Here is a 20459-nt window from a genome sequence, read left to right as displayed (position 1 = left end):
AAATGTGAATATGGGAAAAATCTATAACTATCTGATTTCAATTTCTACACTACTGAAACTTTTAAAAATATTATACATAATATGTTTTAAATACTATAAACATTTTACCAAAAAGCTGTACTTCTTTAAATACATCTTATCTATTATTTACATCCTAACACATATCAAGAGATTTAAGGTACTGATTTCAAGAAGCTTGCTACACTCTGGAGTGCCTGTGTGGCTCACTCTAGTTAAGAATCCAACTTCAGCTCACATCATGATCTAGTGGTTCAAAAGTTCAAGCCCCACATCAGGCTCTGCACTAGTAGTGAGGAGCCTGCCTGTAATTCTCTCTCTCCCTCTCTCTCTGCCCTTCATCCACTTGCACTCATGCTCTCTCTCAAAATAAGTAAATGAACTTAAAAATATTTTTAACTTAAAAAAAGAGGCTTGCTACATTTTTATTTGTGATTTTTATTACTAGAGAAGGCTAAATTATTTCTATCAGAATACTCCTATTTTACATGGGGAGTCCATGTCAAAATGTTATTAATTTATTGGAAATACACTTTAGTTACTCAATTCATTGCTAAACATAACATTATTTATCTTAAATACTCAACGCTCAAAATCATTAGCCAAATATCTATAAATTTGGGAATAGTATCTCTATGTTAAAAGCAGAAAGTTATATTACCTGTTTAATAATCACTAGTGTTAAACAACAAGAGTAATGAAATAAATCACTGGTTCTCAAAGTGTGGTCCCTGGATCAACCATATCAGCAACACCTGAGGACTTTCAGAAATGCAAATTCCAGGGCCTCAGGTCTATTGAATCAAGAACTGAGGACGGGACCCAATAATCCTGCTTTAATAAGTCCACTATATGTGAGAACCACTGATATAAATTAACCTAAGCAAGCCATAATTACTTGGTCACTGAATATTTTCTAAATAGATAGGAAATTTAGGTCCTATCTAGAAAAATATTTTTTTTTGCTTCATTGTTTTAAGTTATCAAATGATGATTTAAAGGACTATATAAAATGTTGAGTGCCATAATCAGGCCTCAACAATGAAAAGGAGAAATGTGGTGACTAGTCTAATCTTTTACATTAAAAATCAGAGAAAATTAATGCTAAATACCCAAAATATGCAAATATTCCCAAAATCTGAACCAGGGCATATGACTAAAAAGATTTAATTGTCTCCCCATTCGGTACACTTAAAATTTATGATCAGAGTCAGAAGTGTTGTAGAAGAAGCAAAATAAGGAAAGCAAATGGGAATCAATCCCAGGGTCCTAAGTTTATAAATATTCTGTTCTAACCCAGAGATTTCCAACTAGTGCACTAGGACAGTGTCCTATGAATAAATTACTGGTTTGAGAGTAATTATTACTCTTCTCATTTGTGCAGAAGGCTGGGCACAGCATGGGAAAGCCAAACATCCAGAACCAGGATTAATTTTGTCCACATGCTCCTCTACACTGTACAAATACTGTGCTATCATTTTCCAATTACTCCATGATGTGGGCTGAAAAAAGTAGGAAGCACACTTCCAAACATTTCTGCTAACTCAGGGAGTAAAATAACTTCAGTTGCAGTTACAGAAAACACTACTCAAATTGGCTGTAAAAAGCAAAGGAGGGGTGCCTGGGTGGCTCAGCCAGTTGAGCATCCTGACTTAAACTCAGGTCATGATCTCATGGTTCGTGGGTTCGAGCCCCGTGTCAGGCTCCGTGCTGACAGCTCAGAGCCAGGAGCCTGTTTCAGATTCTGGGTCTCCTTCTCTGTCTGCTCCTCCCCCATTCACGTACTGTCTCACTCTGTCTCTCAAAAATAAATCAATGTAAAAAAAAAATTTAAAAAGAAAAGGAAATTTACTGGCTTTTCTGATGTAATGGTCTAGAATTAGGTTTGGCTGCAGGCAAGCAATGTAACCAGCACTGAGATTGTTATTACCTTGTTAATTTTTGCCTGTTAACTTGATATTGGCTACATTCTCAATAGGCTATCACTTCATAATGCCCAAACGGTTGTAAGCAGCTACCAAAGCTACATACTTCCTTGTTCCTTCTTCCCCCAAGAAAAAAAGAATCTGTGTCCTGATAAAAGTCCGGAGGTTACCAATTTGGGGCTGCATGGGTTACCTTTCCACCCCTGAACCAATTACTGAGCTGGGGACTGATGGAAGCACAGTTCAACAAGCTCCATCTCTGGAGCTGGAGGTGAAGTCAATCCAGGTTAATCTCACAAACATCACATGCCTGAGAAAGTGAGGATTATATAGGGAAATATCAGGTATTGTTAGCAGAAAAAAGGAAGAATGTATGTGGGTCAATAGAAACAGCTTTCCATAATAGCTTACCACACATCTCTAAATGGGCTAAAATACACGATAAAACTGATTGCTTTTTTTTCTTTACATGCTAGTAATCTAAAAAAAAAAGTATATTAAAATAACATATTTACCTATCAAATTAGCACACGTTTAAAAAAAACTATTTAGTACTAGTAAAGGAATGGTGAAACAGGCATTCAATCAGTTCTGGTAGAAATATAAATGGAAACAATCCTTTGAAAAACAATTTAGAATGTCTCAAGAGTCATAAACTATACAGATATATACTTCACTTCTGAGAATCTATTCAAAAGAAAAAACTCCTAAATGCAGAAAAATTTTCACATTAACATATTTACTACTACTTGTTAATAAAAACAAGACAGAATAAAAACAAACAACCTAAATGTCCAGGAATAAGAAATCATAATCAATTTAAGGTATCACTACCTGGTGAAATATATGCAGCCACTTAAAATGAAAATAACAGGGGGTGCCTGGGTGGCTCAGTCAGTTGGGTGTCCGACGTTGGCATGGGTCGTGGTCTCATGGCTCCGTGGGTTCGAGCCACACATGCTGACAGCTCAGAGCCTGGAGTCTGCTTTGGATTCTGTCTCCCTCTCTCTCTGCCCCTCCCCCACTCACACTGTGTGTGTGTGTGTGTGTGTGTGTGTGTGTGTGTGTGTGTCTCAAAAATAAATAACATTAAAAAAAATTTTTTTAATAAAATAAAATGAAAATAATAGCTAATATTTGTTGAGCACTTATGATATACAAGACAGTCTCTTAAAACCACATTCAGTTCTCCAGGACACTTTCTGAAATATTTGCTATTAGTATTCCCATTTCAGAAATGAAAAAAATGAGGCATAAAGAGATTAAGTAACTTGTCCAAGGTTACACATAAGGTATGGAACCTTCTAGATATGAACCAAATCATCCAGTTCCAGGCTTGCAATCTTTACCACTGCATTATATTGCCTCTCAATATCGTGTTTGTGTAGTTTATAATAATAAAATGTTTATGTTATAATGTTTTATAAAAAGTGAACAATCAATAACAACAACAACAGAACTCAGTCTTCCAGTTAAAAGACAGGAGGTCCAACAGAGGTATTTAGTTTAGCCCCCACTAAAGTAACAGTTGGCAATTTAAGAATAAACTTTGGGCCAAGAGACTGAGAATGTAACAAAAACAAAAAATATTGTTTTCTGTCAGGCAGATACAGGAGCCTACTTAGGATTCTCTCTTTCTCCCTCCCCTTTTGCCCCCTCGCAAATAAACTTAAGAAAAACAAAAGAAACAGGGCGCCTGGGTGGCTCAGTCGGTTGAGCGTCGGACTTCGGCTTAGGTCATGATCTTACAGCTCTTGGGTTCAAGCCCCACATCAGGTTCTGTGCTGACAGCTCAGAGCCTGGGGCCTGCTTCAAATTCTGTGTCTCCCTCTCCCTCCCTGCCCCTCCCCCACTCATGCTCTGTCTCTCTCTCTCTCAAATATAAACAAACACTAAAAAAAAATTTTAAAGAAACATCTTTAATATTCTCATTAAAAGATCATATATTCCACGTATGAAAAAAGGAAGATGTTACAATAAAAGGAAGATTCACTGAAATAGTAGATATAAAGACAAAATTGAAGAAATCTTACAAAAAGAAGAGCAAAAGTCAAAGAAATACAGAACTGAAGAAAAAAGTATTAGAGGATTAATTCAGAAGGTCTAACAGAAATTAGAGAACAGAGAAATACAGAAATTAGAGAATAAATCATGAAAAGTTGTCAATATTGATTTTCTCAGAACCAAAAAAATATGAGTTTGCAAAGAGCTCATTAAGTGCTGGCACAAGACATATTGTGGTGAAATAATGGAACACTGGAGAAAAGGGAAAGGTCCTATAACCTTCCAGAAAAAAAATAAAAATTTTTTCCACACAATGAAAATTTAGTCTTCAATATCTACAATAAAATCTACAATAAAGAAACTAAGTCTTCAAACATAAAGGAAAGTTATTACCAAACTGGAATTTTATTGCCATGCTAAGTGTGGAGGTAAAAGATATTTTCAGACAAGCAATGTCCAAAACAATTTACCTTCCATACATCCTTTCTCAAGAAGCTATTTAAGGATTTCTCCAAGGAAGAGGAAGACATGGAATCCAGGAAACGGGGGATTCCAAGTGAGAGAGAGAAGAAACAAATGTCTGGGATGGTAAAGTGAGATACCAAGATGACACTTGCACAGCAACCAGTCCAGATTGGTGTTGTCTAGCAGACTTTGGTAAAAAGCTCCTCAGTAGAATGAAATGAACAGATTACCAACTGTTTTTAAATCTTAATAAGAGTTTTACATAAATGAAAAAAGTCTGGGGTTGAATTAGTAATGAACACATCAAAAAGTAAGCAATGGAGGAAGCAAAACAATGGTTAGGGGTGGTGCTGTACAGGAAAGGAAAAAAAAACATAGCATACTACAATGGTTTAGTTATGAACAGCATTCATGCAGTCTTAATACAAGTATAAATATTGAATAGTCAAGATTATGATATAACTACATGGGGAAGATAGATAATAGGTGAAGGGAGAGGAGTTAGAATACAAGATAAAAGTTAAATCCTCACCTCTGATTATGGATAGTCATTAGATAATGTCTAAAACTGGAAAACCAAAAAGTTGCAATGGTAAGTGTATTATTTAGCCATGTGGAAGTAAATGGCCACAGAATAAAATAGTTTACAGTAGCTGCTCTGAAGAGGAGAAAATGGCAGGGTAAATTCTACTTTTCTGAACAAATCTTGTAAAAGTTTTTAATTACTTACATTGGGTACACACATAACTAATGAAAATACATACTAAAATTTTAAAATTGGGATTCAGGGGCACCTGGGTGGCTCAGTCGGTTAAGCTTCCGTCTTTGGCTCAGGTCATGATCTTGCAGTTTGTGAGTTCCAGCCCCACGTCAGGCTCTGTGATGACAGCTCAGAGCCTGAGCCTGCTTCGGATTCTGTGTCTCCCCCTCTTTCCGCCCCTCCCATGCTCATGCTCTGTCTCTCTCTGTCTCTCAATAATGAATAAACATTAAAAAATAAAATAAAATAAATAATAAATTAATAATAATAAATAAAAATTGGGATTCAAAATTACATAAGCATCATGGTTAAAACTATACCCATATAAATGCCATCAGAAAAATACTGAAAGGAAGTACATAAAATGATAAGTGTAATTAACTTTCAGTGATCAAAGCACAGTGATATTCTTCTCCTTCATTCTGCTTTCTATAAAGAGTATATGTAATGGAAGAAAAAATTGCATTGTTTTAAGTTGCTACAGAGTTACTTTTGGAGAGAGATGTAAACCTTTGGAGAGAGATGAAATCAAGTTAGCTGCACGCAGCATTCATTATCAGGAAAAAGAGAAAAGAACAGGACAGATTAGACTAGACTACATCCACAATCTTTGTGTGTGGTAACTTTCATCTTAATTATATGTAAATGTAAATACATGCATGTGTACTGGATCACGATGTGAAATGTATTTCGTATTGTGGGTCAGAGTCCAAAAATAGTTCTTACAATAGTATTACAGACAGTTGATAAATTGAGAAATGCAGGCGTTCTGTTACTATGTGCTTTTGAAAAAGACATGCATTTTTGTCAATTCCTAGAAGGATCCACAAAGATGTGGATTCAAATTCTGCCTTCTCTTACTAACTGTTTGACCTCTCTAGGTTTCAGTTTCCTCATCTATATAATAGTAATAATACTTCACAGGGTGCAAGGATTAAATGAGGTAATATATTTAATTCCTGGCATATAGTAAGGGTTCAAAAGCGAATGAACAAGAAATGAGGATGCTACTATGGACAAAACATGCCTTTTTGGTTATTTAAAGGAGACATGAAATATTTAATTTCACATTTCATTCACATTTCCCTCTGCAGATCAAAATACTCTCACACTTCAAAATCGTTTATTACAGCAATCTCCAAAAATGCATATGCCTTTCCCTATTTTGAAACATAATTTGGATAAACTCAAATAGGAAAGAAGTCGTTAAAAAAATGCTAACTGTATCTTTAACATTACCTTCAAAGTATTACTAACAAATTCTTATAGTTTATTTATTTATAGTAATTTATAATAAATTATTTATAATATTTATATTCATAATAAATATGATTATAATATAATAAATATATTTACAATGTTACTTACAATATTGCGTTATTTAGAAGTCTTAAAAATAAAGCCAATATTATAAAATGTTTGAAGCATTACCTCAGCATTCACCATATTACTGATTTTATATTTTGCCATTTTTTTAAAAAAAGAGCTTTTTTAAAACCACATAATAAAAATCTATATTTTACCACAATTTAGGAGCTCTAAAGGCTTTTATATCTGTGAAAGTATTTATTAAAAATTACATCTTAAATACTCACAGAGGAAAGGAAGTTAGCCTATAATCCTGATAGGGGTCAGGGTAATAACACAAAATGGACAAATTACACTGTCATTCTACTTAAATTATTTAAGTTATTTAATTTGACCTGTAGATAGTCTCTTGTCTTCTCATCATGCCTGACTTTTAAGTGGGAGGTCTTCATTCATGATGATCCTTTAATAGAAGCAAAGCTTTCTCCATTTAACCCATGCTGTTATCAATCATGTACAGGGATAAATGAGCCTCTAAGATTTTGCCAGTATCACAAATGACACTGTGACCTGAGGCCAACATCTTTATTTGCTTCTCCAGTGATTCACTTCAGCAGATATTAACCAATTTTATAATCCATGAAAGGCAAAATTAAAGGACACCATCCATAAAACAGAATAATTCCTATCAGCAACAAAGTGATGTGTGTATTATCTTATAAATTATATGGCCATACAGTGTGGTAATGTAATGAAGTAAAGATGGTAATAATCAAATGCCTAGGGCAAACGCTAATATGCATTTAATCACACAGCATGAAGCCATTTGTCACTACAGTTGAATGCATGTGTACATAAAATACATGAGTCACGTCCTTATTGTTATACTATAACAGCATCAATTTCACACTATCATTTCACATAATAACAATTGGTAGGCTTTGACATTAGCTAAAACATTCAAAGAGTATAAGCAAAATCATCAACAGCTTTACAAATATAAAAAACAATTTGATTTTTCAGTAACTAAAATGGGAAAAATTTTCCCCCCAAAATTCCTTGTTTAAGAGCTAGAACTTCCAAGTTTCCTTTTTTCCTTAAATGGCACTTAAATTGGTTTCATTATATTGCCTTTTATTCTTAGGAACATTCTTATGACTTGAACTGAATGCTAAATCAGTCTCATAAGCCTATCCCCTTCATAAGTAATTATTAATATTTAAATGTAAAATATGGATCACATTTGTCATAAAAAAGTGAATGTTTTTTGTGAAAAACTGTATTCATTAATTATACACAAGCTGGTGTGTACACAGATTGGAAAAGATTGAGAAAAAATGTCAGAACATGATCTAAAAATATATAAACACTATTTAATTATCTGATCTTGGATTGCTACAACACTCATTGCGAAACCTTAACTGCATCAAGACCCTTTATTACAGAATGGTATTATAAATATTACATTTTCTAGAGCATATCCCCTCTAAAAGTGAAGGACCAAAAGGTGTTTTATGTATAGGACAGTGCCAAATTGAAACTGAGTACATTTACACTCATATTCTACCTTGTATTAGCAATGGTTACGTTAGTCATTATACTGTAAGTTCCTTGACTAGTGGAAAAGTCTCTTTCGTTTCTGTATCCTCACCTTGCCTAATACAATTATTTACAAAAATCATGCACTTGATATTTACTGCACTGCATGTTGCAATGAATTGAATAGACAACTCCTACCCTTTGGAAAAGGTGGAGAGGATACTATTTGGAAACCATGAGTCAAATAAGGTAGCATGTACGATCAGTGTTTCCTGTAACTGTGATAAGAAATATGTCACAAACCTAGAAAAGACCTACAGAAAAATAATTGTGTAATGAAGGAAAATGGAAAAGTGTCCACGCATGGATTTTTTAAATTAGACATGTTATACAGACACAGTGAAGAATCAAGACTTATACAATTTACCACATCTGTTTAAGAAACTGCAAGTAACACAAATTGAGTTAATGGTCTTTACCTTCAAAGTCTAGAAAACTAGATAAAACATTTATTCAAATAAGTGTTACCCCAAACATGATAATACAAGACATGATGTTAGACATGACAGATAAAAAAGGGGTGCTCTAAAACGTTCAAAGAATTCAAAGTACATAGTAGTCAAGCCTCAATTACTTAATCTATAAAATAAAGATGCTAAACTAAGTTTAATTTTTTGTTAATTTGTAAATATAGCATGTATCATTACCAAAATAGTTATAAGTGCAACAGCAAATTGGAGTAGATAGTGTTTAGCAATACTTCTAGCAGTAATAACTATGATTTAATTACCCCATAAAGAAGAGATTTTTGGGCTATTGAGGAATTCAAGAAATAGTTCTCAGAAGAGGATATTGAAATAGACCCTGAGCAAAGGAAGATCAAATCTGGCTAAAGGATAGGAGGGTAGTTCTTACTGACACAAACTGATTTGGAAAGTAGGAAGTCACTGATAAGCAGTTTTCACAAAATGAGGTGTGAAGTGAGATACAAGACAGTTTAAGGTCAAAAGTAATCAAGGAAAGGTAGAGGACAGGAGAGAAATTGTAACATTTTACATTTTACAGAAAGAAGTCAGTAAAGATCAAGTAATTAAATAAGAAAGGAGAGGGGATAATTGAAGAAGTGACATTTAAGAGTTGAGTTGAGAGTAAATATACTGATAAATGATTAGCCTTGGTTGGTCAGGGGAGGTACAACATTCCTTTCTTTCTTAGAAAGCAAGTGAAGAATAAACTGCAAGGACCAGGATACAAAGATTACTGAGGTTCCAGAAAGAAACAGAACATAATAAAATCAGGTGTAAACCTGGTCTTATTAAATGAATGTCAAAATACCAGAACCTAAGGAGAATCTTGAAGTCTGAAAACATTAATGTAAACAAAGGGAAAAAAAAAATTCATTCATTCAAGAAACATTTATTGAGCCCGTTCTATATTCATCAAAGTGTAATTATTAAAACAAAACAAAACAAAACAAAACCATACAGAGCCCTTGTCCTCAAGGAACTCTAGCAGAGAGATACAGATATAAGAAAATAATTATAATACAATATAGTCATGTGCAATAGTAGAGATCCTTAGAAAGCACTATTGGTAGCAGAAACCTTCTAACGTAGGAAGGGAAAAACAAAGGAAGGCTTGAGAAGGTCTGAGATTTCCTGGGGGTGGTGACTTCTAGGTTGAAGTTTAATAAATTCTAAAAGTTATGAAGTTAGCAAAGCAAAAAATGAGGTTAAGAGTGTTTTTAGAGAGGAAAAAACCACGTAAGCAAAGCCACAGATGGACACAACATCATTTTAAATGAAGAACTAAAAATGGTTTAAGATTAGAGTTTAACATGTACGGCTAGGAGAAGATGAGATAAGAAATGAGAAGCACACAGGTCTCAGGTCTTTCATACCATGTTAAGAAGCTTGAACTAATTAATACCTTCACAGCCTGCTCTCTCATAGAGAATGACTTCCTCTATCTTTTCTGTTTAAATGCAATTTAAAAATCAGACCAGGGGCGCCTGGGTGGGTCAGCTGGTTGACCCTTGATTTAGGCTCAAGTCATGATGGATCATGGGATGGAGCCCTACGTCAGGCTCTGAGCTGAGCATGGAGCCTGCTTAAGATTCTCTCTCTCTGCCCCTCTCTCCCACTCGTGCTCACATGCACTCACTCACTCTCTCTCTCTAAAACAAAAATTAATAACAAATGAAATAAAATAATTTAAACTAAATAAAAAATAAAAATCAAATCAAATTTCATCTCCTTTGTGAAACTTTTCTTATGAATCCAGTTTACACCATTTCTCCTTTCTTGAAATGTACTTGTTGCCCATAGCATCTAATTATTATATTTATTGACCCATTCTTATATTGTCTGTTCCACATATATTTGCACTTTATCATGTCAATTTATAATGCTGCCATAAATGTATTTTTTCATTAAGTATTTGAAATTTTAGAAGGTATATTAAGCTCCAGAGGGAAATGCATCTGGGAACACATGATAGATAATTTCTTAAATTACTACAAATCACGTATAATTATTAAAACACTTTGAGTTTCTTGAAAGAAAATATTTTACACTAATATGAGTAACATTTTCTATTCACAGTAAAATCTTTGCAAATTTCTCCTTGTTTAAAGAAAAATTAGGGATTTCATATATAAATTTTAGAAAATTAAAAATAGTTAAATTCTAAAAATGAATGCTCTGTAACATATGAAGGAAATGAGAAATGGAAATTCTCTCCATAAGGATCATTATATGAAACTAACCATGAAATAAACTATTAAAAGTACTATAAATTCAACTAATCTAAAGCAACACAACAGAGATCTTTGTATCAAATACATAAATACTAATTTTGGCCACCTTATAAATAAGATGTAGGAAAATTCTTTAATTATTTCTTAACCACTTAAAACCTTTAATTTTACTAAACTCCAAAATTTTCCAAGTACGAAAACATAAGAGTAAAGTTCCAAAATATCCTAATAAGATTGATTCTAACATGGCTGGAAATTTATTGCTCATTGAATTTAAATTGAAAATAAAAGTTTTAGTTTATATTAATCAGTGCCAGGCAATTTCATAAAGGCTTTTCTTATTATTAACAGAAAGTTTCCATGAGTCATAAGAAAACTAAGAAAGCTGAACACACTTCTGTCACGTCAATACTGGCAAATAGAATAAGTTATGAAAATTACATGAATAATTTATAGTAACAATTCTCACCCAAAATATATTACAACAAAAACAGTTTTCCTTAATTATCTACATGATCATTGTGGATCTACAAGGTCCACAAAATACATCTGTAAAAATAGGTTCCACTGTCAAATAAACCTGGAAAAAGCTGCATACTAACTCCCCATCTTAGAGATTAACAGTACCGTTAGCATACTTAGAACCTGTTTAAGTTTAACCCCAATTTCCCAAGTTTATCTTAACTATGGAACACTTTTTTTTTTCGATAATTCAAAATGCAAACTAACATTCTGGAGAACACGTGTCCCAAAGAATGTATTTTGGGAAATTCTAACAATTCTAACAAGAAATTGTTCTATGTTCTTACTTTGCTGGTAGCCTGAGTTGATTATAAAGGATAATTTCCCAATAAGAAATGTGTTCATTCAACTATTACCAGGACTGATAGAATATTATCTTCAACAAAGATATTTATCATTTAAAAATAGACTTGGAGCACATGGTGGCTGGGTGGCTGTCGGTTAAGCATCTGACCTCAGCTCAGGTCATGATCTTACAGTTGGTGGGTCTGAGCCCCACACTGGGTTCTGTGCTGACAGCTCTGAGCCTGGAGCCTGCTTCAGATTCTGTCTCCCTCTCTCTCTGTCTCCTTACCCTACCCCCACTTGTGCTCTCTCTCAGAAATAAACATTAAAAAAAATTTTAATAGACTAGCAAAAAAATAAAATAGAAAAAAAAAGTAAATTGCTCATACTAAAGGTTAAATATTGCCTCTTTTGTTTTCAGTATTTCATTTATACACATATATATATATATTTATACTGGCCTGTATGTAAAATGTATTTCTTAATGTGGGTTGTAATCAGAAAGTTTAAGAATGTTATAAGTTCCAAAAATGTTGAGTTAAGCAGGTTCTTTTACTGCAGGACTTTTGAGAACCTTTACGAAATCTCTGTGGTGGTTTGTGAGTTCGAGCCCTTGCGTCAGGTTCTGTGCTAACAGCTCAGAGCCTGAAGCCTGCTTCAGATTCTGTGTCTCCTCTTTCAGCCCCTCCAATGCTCATGCTCTGTCTCTGTCTGTCTCTCAATAATAAATAAACGTTAAAAAAAAACTTTTTAATTTATTTAAACATTTTACTGAAGCATCTCACAGGACTAGCGTTCCTTGGAACACACTTTAGGAAATACTTCTTTTTGGAAACCATGTACCCCCAACTGTCTTGAGGCACATCATATAAAACTGATGTTGAGTTCTTACCTCTTTCATAATATCCAGTTTTCTCATCTTAACTGCAAGTTCTTCACTATTTTAGTCAAACGTAACAACCCTAATTTGATTTACATGAAGAGTAGTACTTAAGCACCTGTTTGTCAATTCTGGCTCTACTAGTTATTGGCTATGTAGTTATCAGACTTGGATTATTATTTAATCTCTTTCCCACAGCTTCCTCCTATGGTGCAAGGAGACTAATGAAAATATTTAGATTATTTAGAGTATGGGGAGTTTTTTTTGTTTGTTTGTTTTAGTTTTAAATAAGATAATGCTTATAAGGCATCTAGTCCAGTGCCTGGCATGTAATAAACTTTCAGCATATGAAAGATGTCTATCACTGTCAGAAAAACACTATGACCGCACCAGTAATTATGAAACCCATAGTCAAAGAAACTAAAAACGCTATGCTGCCACCCAGTGGGACTATGATATAAAAACTGATACTAGGTTCCTTCCCGATACTATGGTATGAAGCAGTATAAAAATTAAAATACTCTCTCCAGTTACATTAGCACACTTAATAAATCGAGTGGGTAATCTAATTCCTAAAAATTTAAGAACCACTTCAAGTCAACTCTGAAACCAGAAAGGGTTATAAACACAAAAACTGGCTAAAAAAAAAAAATGGCTCGAGAAGAAAGTTGTTAAGGACTGTAGAATAAATTCCACCCACATGATGTTTGCTGATTTTCAAGCTGGAAAACTTCAGAAGAGTTTTTCCTTCAAGGTACCCAACAAAGACAGCCATAGGTATTCACAACTAAGGCAAAATAGCAAATAACCAAAAGTAAAAGGATCTCAGTCTAAGTGGAAGATTCTTAATGGAACCTTCACATTTTCTTTCTAAATGAGTGTACTGATTATAAAGGTTCCCACAAATGCCTTAAGAGTAGCCACTGATTATTTCCAAAAGCAAAGGTAAGTGGAAGATAAAACAGTAACATAAATAATGTAAATCTATACTTTACCATATGGGGATTGGCAAGACATTTTATTCCCAGGGAAATTCCATTTCAGTTTGATTGTGCAAGGCACCTCGTTAAGAATAACATTACTATAGGAATAACGAAAACTGGAGAAATTTTCCTTGGGGATTTACACACTTCCACAACTGCTTACTACCGCAGAATTTTTGCACTAAACTTTCAAACATTCTACAAAGTGACATCCGCCAAAGAAAGTCAAGATGCACTGGTAACAGTTCGAAATGGTGCAAAATTTACGCACCACATTTGTTTGAAATTTTTCACAAGAATGGCCAACATTACCTTCAATCATAATGCAAACCTTAAGTTTAAAAACAAAACAAACAAAACCGAAAGCACACGTAGTGGCGGCTCCCGCGCATTTCTTTAACAGACAAGAATCACATTACTAACCGGTATTCCGCTTCAGGAAAAGCCGTAAGAAGCCCAAGACAAAGACTGCGAGGTCCAAGGGCAAAGACCTCTCCCCGGTCGGGTGGGTGGAAGATTCTAAACACCACCAACGCAAGTCAGGAGACTTCCAGGGCAACCAGAGGAAAAAAGGGGTAAGTCACGTAGCCAGAAATGCAGGTCAAACCCTTAAATGGGCCCTGTTTGAAAAAATTAGGGCTGCTTCGAAAGAACTCACCTGCAAACTGGAGACTGCTCTGAATTACCTCAGCTGACCGCCTCTAATTCCCCTGGCTTCCGGTTCACCTTTCCCGCCTTTGGCTGCTTCCGGTTTCCAGGTTCTGACAAGCTCCCTAGCTGAGAGTGGGTGGGGCATCTTCTGCACCTGGGCAAAACGTGACTGATTAAAAAAAAAAAAAAAGCAAGCTCCTGGAAAGTTTCTCTGATTGTGGTTTTTCTTTGTTTTCTTTAATTAAAATATTTGTTAGCTTATCTAAACATATTTTTAAAAATCTTTGGAAAGATAAAGAAAAATCTAAAATCTAAAAATCACCTGTTGGGAGCAATGAGAACTGTGTGGATAAAGCCAGAAAAGAGAGGGAGACCTCGCTGAATACTTCTTTATACTTTTTTATGTTGAATCATGTGAAAGTGTTCTCGTGCAAAAATTAAATGTTGATTATTTTTTAAGTGAAATAAAGAGAAAAACTAGAGCTCTACACATATTGTGATCAAAAAAATTAAATAAACAGATGATCACACTTAGTACAGAATGCAAAATGTTTCAGCCCTCCTACATAGTTTTTGCTGCGCTACCAAAATCTGAAAGAAATGATCCCCGTCCTCAAAATGTTAACCATATTTCCAAATATAAATCTGCCTGGAACATATTTTCCTGCCTCCCTTCCTTCCAAACTTTGCTCATATGTCACCATATTAGGGAGAACTTCCCCAAATACTCTATTTAAAGAAGTAACATCCATACAACATACTTGACCCCCCCACCTTACTTTATTTTCTCTAACACAATCACCATCTAACATAGTATATTTGTTTATTGTCTATATCCTAAAACATAAGCTCCATGAAAACAGAAACTACTTTTGTTCAGTTCTGCATACAAAATTCTAGCACAATTCCTGGCATATAAATACCAATAAATATAACCATTTGATACACTGTATGCATATTATAGTATAACAGCTATACTGTAACAATGACTGATATTTACTGATAATTTGATTATGTGTGACAATGAGCTAAGTGTTTTACATATATTATCTCTTTTTAGTATCCACAACAATCCTATTATTAAATTATCATATTGTATATGATTATTCTTTTTGCACATTAGGCAATAAGGTGTAGAGAGGTTAAGGAGTTGAACTTAATGACCTCCGATCCCCTTCTAATTCTATGCAAATTTTTCAGTGACTGATAAGTACAAAATTTAACTTGTTTCTAGAAGAGAGATTTAAAATAATTTTCAGGAATTTTTTGCTATATCTCTTCTTCTAAAATATTCATTATAAGGGCACCTGGATAGCTCAGTTGGTGGGAATCTGACTCTTGATTTTGGCTCTTGGGCATTTGACTCTTGATCCCAGGGTTGTGGGATCAAGCCCCATGTTGGGCTCCACACTGAGCATAGAGCCTACTCATGCTCTCTCTCTAAAATTAAAATGTGTATATATTTAAAATATCCTCTATAGATATATCTACTTCAATGGGAAACACCCTGACTTCAACTGAAGTGCCTATTTTAAAATAAGAGTTTAGTTAATCACTTAAAAATAACTTCAGCATTATGTTAACAAGAACAATAATAATACTAGGCATACCTTTCGACCCAGTAATTCCACTTTTGAGATAACATTCCAAGGTGAATAATCAAATAGAGACAGGAGAAGGAAGAATAACAATTTTTACAAAGGTGTTTATAGCACAAGTGTTAATAGTAATGAAAATTTTGAAATAATTCTGAAAGAGTTGGATATTTTATTTTATTTTTTACTTTTTGAGAGATTCTTTTTTTTTAATATATGAAATTTATTGTCAAATTGGTTTCCATATAACACCCAGTGCTCATCCCAAAAGATGCCCTCTTCAATACCCATCACCCACCCTCCCATCCCTCCCACCCCCCATCAACCCTCAGTTTGTTCTGTTTTTAAGAGTCGAGAAAGAGAGACATTCTTAAGAGGCTCCATGTTCAGAAGAATTGGATATTTTAAAAAATACATAGTATATCAATACATTCAAACCCTTCACAACCTATAAAAAATATGTGTGCTGTTTCAATGCACAAAAACGTGAGCAATCTCAAGTTAGAAAGACAGAATCCAGCAATGGGTACACTGAGTAAACCTATAAATATATCTGTGAACCTGAAAGGGATCAGAGAAAACTCTAGCACAATGTAACTGATCATTTAAATTCATGGAATTACTTTTTTAATTATTAAAGTATTTAACAAAACTTGATAAATTCGAAAGCCTTATTCTTTCAAGTTATAACTATGTAGACTTGCATTAAGCCATAGTTGAAATTTTCTTTTAGACACTGTAATAGAAGCCATATAAAATGACTATCTTTGTGGTGAGATACTATTTTACTCTAATTATATTAGCAATTTTTGCTGTTGCTAATTCATAATACTGATTGCTGGTGAAATATGTGATTAAATTTGTCACTCATACTTTTGGTGCCTTTATAAATGATACAATCTTTTTGGAAAGCCATATGGTAATACACAAGAAAAGCTATGAAAATATTATTTTCTCTCTCACGCCTGGGAATTTGAGAAAATTACTAAGAAAATAACATATGGAAAAAATATCATGCAAAGGTATTTATCACATTATCTATGATAGAATGAAATTGGAAATAACTTAAATATCAAAATAAAAGAATGATTGAATAAATTGTAGTTCACTAAAATGGTATTTTGAAGATTACACAAAAAATAATAAAGAAACTATTGTGAAGATTACACAAAAAATAATAAGGAAACTATTGTGAGGGAACAAATCCCTTTTTTATTGTAACCATAACATTGTTATTATATAGAATTTGTATTTATCATATGATTAACATAATTTGCTAATTGCATAGTTATCATATGATTACTTAAAGACTCATAGTAGAACAATGCTACCCCTCTGTGTGTGCCAGTGATCTAATTCATGGTTTTAGTCAATTATGTGGGGAAGGGGTAAAAGGAAGAGCCTAGAGACTAAAAGGGAAAAACCCTAAAGGAGGTTTTACTCTACGCATCTGACCCCAGCCCAGGATTCTTTGTGGAAGGCCTATGAAACTCAGAAAAGCCAAGTGAGAACTCATTTTAAGCTAAACACCATTCCCCAAGTAGAGATTTTCTCTCACTTACCTCAAAAGCGGAAGCCTTAAGATATCATTCTATAATATATGTTGCCTACTTTGTTTTTACTTCCCTGAACACCAGAATTTTCATTCCAGTAACCAGATAGAAACTACCTGGTCCAGATATCTATGTAAAAATACCTCAAAGGTATTTTCATACAGTATAATAAAATGGAAATTATGTTTTTTAAAAATGTCTGTGTATACAATGGTCTGAAAGTGATATCCTTAGAGGGAAAATAATGGTGGGGAAAGTCCTTTAATTTTTAAAATTTTTTAAAAAGTTGTTACATTTTATAGCAAATTCTATTAATGAATAGGATTTTTGTCTCTGAATAAGTTGCTAATAGAGACATGCCCTACATAGGGGCACCTGGGTGGCTCAGTCAGTTAAGCCTCCGACTTTGGCTCAGGTCATGATCTCATGGCACATGAGTTCGAGCCCCACATCTGTCTCTGTGCTAACAGCTCTGAGACTGGAGCCTGCTTCAGATTCTGTGTCTCCCTCTCTCTCTGCCTCTCCCCTGCTCCTGCTCTGTCTCTCACCCCTTCAAAAATAAATAAACTTTTAAAAAAAGAGAGAGAGAGAGACATGTCCTATATAAAAGTTAACAAACACCCACCCCCCTGGGTGGGTCAGTCAGTTGAGCATCCATCTACAGCTCAGTCAGTTGATCTCAAGGTTCATGGATTCAAGCCCCACAATGGGCACACTGTTGTCAGGGCAGAGCCTACTTCAGATCCTCTGTCCCACCCCCCTCTCTCTGCCCCTCTCTCTCTGCCCCTCCCCCATCCCTCCCGTCCCCCACTTGCGCTCGCCTGCGCTCATGCACACGTGGTCTCTCTCTGTTTCAAAAATAAATATTAAAAATAAAAATTAAATTAAATTAACACACATATTTAAAATGCTTAGAATTCCACATACTTCTGCCATTTGCCTGGCATATCCTTGTAGTTCTCCTGGCTCTCCCTCCCCACTACCTCACCCCAACCTGAAGTTCCCTTAGTGTTTGCACATGTTGCTCCCCCTACTGTTTTCTATCACTCTGCCTGCGTAAAAACACCTCATTATTCTTTAAGTCTCAGCTCTTTGAAATTGTATCAACGCTCCACTCCCATCTAAGCAGAATTAATCATTCCCCCTTGGTACAATCACTGCATTCCACATATATTTTTTGTAATATTTATCACACTGCACTGCAATTATTTGCACTTTCTTTCTCTTAACGGACTGTGAACTCCTCGAAGACAAGAACTCTGGTTATATTTACTTTTAAGTCTTTTAAAAGTTACCACAGTGAATGGTACATACATAGTGGTTCAGAGCAAATGGCTTGATACAAATCCTGACTCTGCCATTTAATACTGATGACCTTGGGCAAGGCATTTAATCTCTCCATTCCTCAAAATCCACATCAGTAAAATGGAGCTAAGAATAGTACCTACCTCTAAGGTGTAAAGATGATAGATAAGGTGCATAAAGTTCATCATACCATGTCTGGCAAGTAGTAAGCATTCAATATGTGATGACTATTATTGTCATTATTTCTTTACATTATTTTTATTATCATTACTATTGCTATCATGACTATTGTTTCTAAGAACTCAGTAAATATTTACTGATTGATTGAATTAGTAGATGAATGGCTATCAGGCATCTAAGTCCAAGTTCAGCTGGTAGTAAGATCTTTCTCTTTCTTCTGCAGTCTCCTTTGTAGCTCTCCGTCCCCAGTGCTCTCAATCAGTCCAATATAACTTTACATATATGCAAAGTAAAAGCTTTCCTCACTACAAAGTCTGTTCTTTTTTATGAATAGAATGTGAATCTTTATTATAACATAGAATAATTTTTACACTTGACTTAGATTAAGGCCTCTAATCCAACCCTAACCATAATTGTCAGAGAGTGAATGTATGTCATTTTTACTTGATGTAGTAAAGGGAGTGAACATATTTACATGTCTCCCAAACTAGGTTTTCTATGATCAGAGTTTTCATATCTTATATTAATAGGCCTGGAGCTACTTAGAATTTGTCATGAATAAGCATAATGACTCCCTGGGAGAATAACAGGAGATAATATCTGCATCAAAGAATAATGTTATATGCACAGAGAAAATGAACAGGTTTCTACAGCCTATGGTAGTAAATGCTAGAATGAAAACAAGTGCTTATAACTTGTTACAGCTACAGTACTTATCACATTTCATTATAGTTATTTGTTTCCATGCTTGTGGGAAGTGACTGTATCTTATTCATCTTTGTATCTGCAACCTCAGCACAGGGCTTGGTCCATGATATACATGTAATAAATGATTGTGGATTTACACTATAATTTAAAGTGAAAGATCACATACCTCAAAGAATTTCATGTCTTAGGTGGTAGTGCTACAAATTGTGATAGAAATCTCTCTAAAATTTGCTGGATATATGGGTTTTCACCCTGGCTTTTTACTTTGACAATATATAAGAATGCAACATGTCAATTAGTTGTTAAATTTTACGTGTCAATATCAGGATGATGAATTAATCAACTACAAGATGGATTACCTGTATTACATATACAGTGGAAGAAATTGATTGCAAGCTTATGATTTGTTGATTTTATTTGACTTTATTTTATATATATACTACATCGGAGAAAAAAATCAAAGTTATTCATATTAGACAATTTGCATTAAACACATTCTTCCCAAGACTTTTACTCTTTTTTCCTAATATACTAGGTTTTTCTTTTAACTTCTAATTCAAATGTTAATGAAAAGCAACAAGACAAACTCAGCAAGTTTATGACATTTACCTTCTCTGTCCCCTCAACCAGATCCTCTTCCTGATCCTTTACTTATGTCATACACCATTAGTTATGTTACAGCACCATTTTCCCAGTTAATTAGAGTAGAAATGTCATAGTAACAGTATTCTACTCTTTCCCCCTCTCTTACTCCTCTCCTCCAATTTGCAGTAGTTAGTGGTGGATTTTGGATGAAGTAGATGAAGAGAAGTAAAATAATGAATCCTGGAATTTCTACTTAAGCAACTAGGTAGGTCATGTGGCCATTTAGTAAAACGGAGAAGAAAGGAGGGTCAATACTTTAGGGATGAAAATTGTTATCAGGATAACTTTGGCAAAAACCAAAAATAAAAACAAAAACAAAAACAAAAAACAAAAAAAACCTTCTACCCCAATTGAGTCAATCAACAGATATCAGGA

The 20459-nt window shown here is 34.3% G+C and overlaps 1 protein-coding gene across 1 annotated transcript in view; it reads right to left on the bottom strand.

Moving 5' to 3' along the window:
* CCDC73 (coiled-coil domain containing 73) overlaps positions 1-20459 on the bottom strand; it is a 171233-nt gene that overhangs the window by 140812 nt on the left and 9962 nt on the right. The window contains exon 2 of the mRNA XM_027072670.2: positions 14106-14252. The gene's annotated coding sequence lies outside the window, so the exon portion shown is untranslated. The remainder of the gene's footprint in view (positions 1-14105; positions 14253-20459) is intronic.

The sequence above is a fragment of the Acinonyx jubatus genome, chromosome D1 (assembly GCF_027475565.1).
Source record: "Acinonyx jubatus isolate Ajub_Pintada_27869175 chromosome D1, VMU_Ajub_asm_v1.0, whole genome shotgun sequence".
Taxonomy (NCBI): Eukaryota; Metazoa; Chordata; class Mammalia; order Carnivora; family Felidae; genus Acinonyx; species Acinonyx jubatus.
Note: the sequence above shows the minus strand (reverse complement) of the source record. Positions and strands in the feature narration are given on the sequence as shown.